This window comes from Hordeum vulgare, chromosome 3H (genome assembly GCF_904849725.1).
Source record: "Hordeum vulgare subsp. vulgare chromosome 3H, MorexV3_pseudomolecules_assembly, whole genome shotgun sequence".
In the NCBI taxonomy this organism is placed as follows: domain Eukaryota; kingdom Viridiplantae; phylum Streptophyta; class Magnoliopsida; order Poales; family Poaceae; genus Hordeum; species Hordeum vulgare.
In genome coordinates this window covers 572,886,292-572,892,291 of record NC_058520.1, presented here as the reverse complement: position 1 = coordinate 572,892,291, position 6,000 = coordinate 572,886,292, and positions in this window count along the sequence as shown.

Genomic DNA, 6,000 nt, shown 5'->3' with positions numbered 1-6,000 from the left:
TTGATACAGGAATTATAATAATAACTATATTTATTATTGCCTCTAGGGCATAATTCCAACAGTCTCCCAATTGCACTAGAGTCAATAATCTAGCCCTCACATCATCATGCGAATTACATTGTAATAAATATAACACCCATACAGTTCTGGTGTTGATCATGCTTTGGCCGTGGAAGAGGTTTAGTCAGCGGGTCTGCTACATTCAGATCCGTGTGCACTTTGCATATATTTACGTCCTCCCCTTCGACGTAGTCGCGGATGAGGTTGAAGCATCGTTTGATGTGTCTGGACATCTTGTGAAACCGTGGTTCCTTTGCTAAGGCAATGGCACCCGTGTTGTCACAGAATAAGGTTATTGGATTCAGTGCGCTTGGCACCACTCCAAGATCCGTCATGAACTGCTTCATCCAGACACCCTCCTTAGCCGCCTCCAAGGAAGCCATGTACTCCGCTTCACATGTAGAATCTGCTACAACGCTTTCCTTGGAACTGCACCAGCTTACCCACCCCCATTAAGAATGAATACGTATCCGGTTTGTGACTTAGTCGTCCGGATCTGTGTTAAAGCTTGCATCGACGTAACCTTTTACGGCGAGCTCTTCGTCACCTCCATACACGAGAAACATCTCCTTAGTCCTTTTCAGGTACTTCAGGATATTCTTGACCGCTGTCCAGTGATCAACTCCTGGATTACTCTGGAACCTACCTGCCATACTTATGGCCAGGCTAACGTCCGGTCTAGTGCACAGCATTGCATACATGATAGATCCTATGGCTGAAGCATAGGGGACGGAGCGCATATGATCTCTATCCTCATCAGTTGCTGGGCACTGAGTCTTACTCAATCTCGTACCTTGTAAAACTGGCAAGAACCCCTTCTTGGACTGTTCCATTTTGAACCTCTTCAAAACTTTATCAAGGTATGTGCTTTGTGAAAGTCCTATTAGGCGTTTTGATCTATCCCTATAGATCTTAATGCCTAGAATGTAAGCAACTTCTCCTAGGTCCTTCATAGAGAAACTTTTATTCAAGTAATCCTTTATGCTCTCCAAAAACTCTACGTTGTTTCCATTCAGCAATATGTCATCCACATATAATATTAGAAACGCCATAGAGCTCCCACTCACTTTCTTGTAAATACAAGATTCTCCAACCACTTTTATAAACCCAAATGCTTTGATCACCTCATCAAACCGTTTGTTCCAACTCCGAGATGCTTGCACCAGTCCATAAATGGATCGCTGGAGCTTGCACACCTTGTTAGCATTCTTAGGATCGACAAAACCTTCGGGTTGCATCATATACAATTCTTCCTTAAGGAAACCGTTAAGGAACGCCGATTTGACATCCATCTGCCAGATTTCATAATCGAAAATTGCAGCTATTGCTAACATGATTCTGACGGACTTAAGCATCGCTACGGGTGAGAATGTCTCATCGTAGTCAACTCCTTGAACTTGTGAAAAACCATTTGCCACAAGTCGAGCTTTATAAACGGTTACATTGCCGTCAGCGTCCGTCTTCCTCTTAAAGATCCATTTGTTCTGAATAGCCTTGCGGCCCTCAGGCAGTACCTCCAAAGTCCACACTTTGTTCTCATACATGGATCCTATCTCGGACTTCATGGCTTCTAGCCATTTATTGGAATCTGGGCCCACCATTGCTTCTTCATAATTAGCAGGTTCATTGTTGTCCAACAACATGATTGATAAGACGGGATTACCGTACCACTCTGGAGCGGCACGTGGTCTCGTCGACCTGCGTGGTTCGACAGAAACTTGAACCGGAGTTTCATGATCATCATCATTAACTTCCTCCTCTACCGGCGTCGCAACGACAGAGGTTTCCCCATGCCCTGCGCCACCATCCAGAGGGATGAGAGGTTCGACAACCTCGTCAAGTTCTATCTTCCTCCCACTCAATTCTCTCGAGAGGAACTCCTTCTCGAGAAAAGCTCCGTTTTTAGCAACAAACACTTTGCCCTCGGATTTGAGATAGAAGGTGTACCCAACTGTCTCTTTTGGGTAACCTATGAAGATACACTTTTCCGCTTTGGGTTCCAGCTTTTCAGGCTGAAGCTTTTTGACATAAGCATCACATCCCCAAACTTTCATAAACGACAACTTTGGCCTTTTGCCATACCACAGTTCGTATGGTGTCGTCTCAACGGATTTTGATGGTGCCCTATTTAAAGTGAATGCAGCTGTATCTAATGCATAACCCCAAAATGATAACGTCAAATCGGTAAGAGACATCATAGATCGCACCATCTCTAATAAAGTACGATTACGACGTTCGGACACACCATTACGCTGTGGTGTTCCAGGCGGTGTCAACTGTGAAACAATTCCACATTGTCTTAAGTGAGCACCAAACTCGAAACTCAGATATTCACCCCCACGATCAGACCGCAGGAACTTGATCTTCTTGTTACGATGATTTTCAACTTCACTCTGAAATTGCTTGAACTTTTCAAATGTTTCAGACTTGTGCTTCATTAAGTAGACATAACCATATCTACTCAAATCGTCAGTGAAGGTGAGAAAATAACGATATCCGCCGCGTGCCTCTACGCTCATCGGACCACACACATCGATATGTATGATTTCCAACAAGTCACTTGCATGCTCCATTGTTCCGGAGAACGGAGTTTTAGTCATCTTGGCCATGAGGCATGGTTCGCACGTGTCAAGTGAATCAAAGTCAAGTGACTCCAAAAGTCCATCAGCATGGAGTTTCTTCATGCGCTTTACACCAATATGACCTAAGCGGCAGTGCCACAAAAATATGGCGCTATCATTGTTAACTCCAACTCTTTTGGTCTCAATGTTATGTATGTGTGTATCGCTATCAAGATTAAATATGAACAATCCTCTCACATTGGGTGCATGACCATAAAAGATGTTACTCATAGAAATAGAACAACCATTATTCTCTGACTTAAAAGAGTAACCGTCTCGCAATAAACAAGATCCAGATATAATGTTCATGCTCAACGCAGGCACTAAATAACAATGATTCAAGTTCATAACTAATCCTGATGGTAACTGAAGTGAAACTGTGCCGACGGCGATTGCTTCAACCTTGGAACCATTTCCTACGCTCATCGTCACTTCATCTTTTGCCAGACTTCGTCTATTCCACAGTTCCTGTTTCGAGTTGAAAATATGAGCAACAGAACCGGTATCGAATACCCAGGCACTACTACGAGAGCCGGTTAAGTACACATCAATAACATGTATATCAAATATACCTGATTTTTCTTTGGCCGCCTTCTTATCTGCCAGATACTTGGGGCAATTGCGCTTCAAGTGACCCATACCCTTGCAATAGTAACACTCCGTTTCAGGCTTAGGTCCAGCTTTGGGTTTCTTCGTCGGATTGGCAACAGGCTTGCCGCTCTTCTTTGAATTACCCTTCTTGCCTTTGCCGTTTCTCTTGAAACTAGTGGTCTTATTCACCACCAACACTTGATGCTCTTTACGGAGTTCAGACTCTGCGACTTTCAGCATCGCAAACAACTCGCCGGGAGACTTGTTCATCCCTTGCATGTTGTAGTTCAACACAAAGCCTTTATAGCTTGGCGGCAGTGATTGAAGGATTCTGTCAGTGATAGCCTCTTGCGGGAGTTCAATCCCCAGCTCAGCTAGACGGTTTGAGTACCCACACATTTTCACCACATGTTCACTGACAAACGAGTTCTCCTCCATCTTGCAAGCATAGAATTTATCGGAGGTCTGATACCTCTCGACCTGGGCGTTCTTCTGAAAGATAAACTTCAACTCCTGGAACATCTCAAATGCTCCATGACGCTCAAAGCAACGTTGAAGTCCCGGTTCTAAGCCATACAAGACTGCACATTGAACTAATGAGTAGTCCTCCTTACGTGCTAACCAAGCGTTCTTAACATCCTGATCAGCCGTAGCGGGTGGTTCATCTCCTAGCGCAGCATTAAGGACATAATCCTTCTTCCCAGCTTTTAAGATTAGCTTAAGATTACGAGCCCAGTCTACAAAGTTGCTTCCATCATCTTTCAACTTAGCTTTCTCTAGGAACGTATTAAAATTCAGGGTGACTGTCGCGTGAGCCATGATCTACAACACAAATATATTCCAAGTGGACTTAGACTATGTTCAAGATAATTAGAGTTTAACTTAATCAAATTATACGCTAAACTCCCACTCAAAAAGTACATCTCTCTAGTCATTTGAGTGGTTCATGATCCACTTACACTACCTCAAGTCCGATCATCACGTGAGTTGAGTATAGTTTCAGTGGTAAGCATCCCTATGCTAATCATATCATCTATATGATTCACAATCGACCTTTCGGTCTCATGTGTTCCGAGGCCATGTCTGCACATGCTAGGCTCGTCAAGCTTAACCCGAGTGTTCCGCGTGCGCAACTATTTTGCCCCGCGATCAGTCCCACGATCTAGTACTGAACGGACGGCACCTCCACGTTCAGCACACGTATAGCTCGACGATGATCTCGGCCTTCTTGATCCAGCAAGAGAGACGGAGAGGTAGAAGAGTTCTCCGACAGCGTGACGGCACTCCGGAGGTTGGTGATGACCTTCTCTCAGCAGGGCTCCGCCCGAGCTCCGCAGAAACGCGATCTAGAGGAAAAACCGTGGAGGTATGTGGTCGGGCTGCCGTGGAAAAGTCGTCTCAAATCAGCCCTAAAACCTCCGTATATATAGGTGGGAGAGGGGGCGCCTTGCCTTGGGGCTCAAGAAGCCCCAAGGGGGTCGGCCGAGCCAAGGGGGGATGGTCTCCCCCCCCCAAAACCGAGTTGGACTTGGTTTGGTGGGTGGGAGTCCTTCCTTCCCTTCCCACCTCCTCCTTTTTTTTCTTTCTCTTCGACTTTTCTTCCAATGCGCATAGGGCCCTTTTGGGCTGTCCCACCAGCCCACTAAGGGCTGGTGCGCCACCCTCAAGGCGTATGGGCTTCCCCGGGGTGGGTTGCCCCCACCCGGTGAACTCCCGGAACCCATTCGTCATTCCCGGTACATTCCCGGTAACTCCGAAAACCTTCCGGTAATCAAATGAGGTCATCCTATATATCAATCTTCGTTTCCGGACCATTCCGGAAACCCTCGTGATGTCCGTGATCTCATCCGGGACTCCGAACAACATTCGGTAACCAACCATATAACTCAAATACGCATAAAACAACATCGAACCTTAAGTGTGCAGACCCTGCGGGTTCGAGAACTATGTAGACATGACCCGAGAGACTCCTCGGTCAATATCCAATAGCGGGACCTGGATGCCCATATTGGATCCTACATATTCTACGAAGATCTTATCGTTTGAACCTCAGTGCCAAGGATTCATATAATCCCGTATGTCATTCCCTTTGTCCTTCGGTATGTTACTTGACCGAGATTCGATCGTCAGTATCCGCATACCTATTTCAATCTCGTTTACCGGCAAGTCTCTTTACTCGTTCCGTAATACAAGATCCCGCAACTTACACTAAGTTACATTGCTTGCAAGGCTTGTGTGTGATGTTGTATTACCGAGTGGGCCCCGAGATACCTCTCCGTCACACGGAGTGACAAATCCCAGTCTTGATCAATACTAACTCAATGAACACCTTCGGAGATACCTGTAGAGCATCTTTATAGTCACCCAGCTATGTTGCGACGTTTGATACACACAAAGTATTCCTCCGGTGTTAGTGAGTTATATGATCTCATGGTCATAGGAACGAATACTTGACACGCAGAAAACAGTAGCAACAAAATGACACGATCAACATGCTACGTCTATTAGTTTGGGTCTAGTACATCACGTGATTCTCCTAATGACGTGATCCAGTTATCAAGCAACAACATCTTGTTCATAATCAGAAGACACTGACTATCTTTGATCAACTGGCTAGCCAACTAGAGGCTTGCTAGGGATAGTGTTTTGTCTATGTATCCACACATGTAAATGAGTATTCATTCAATACAATTATAGCATGGATAATAAACGATTATCTTGATACAGG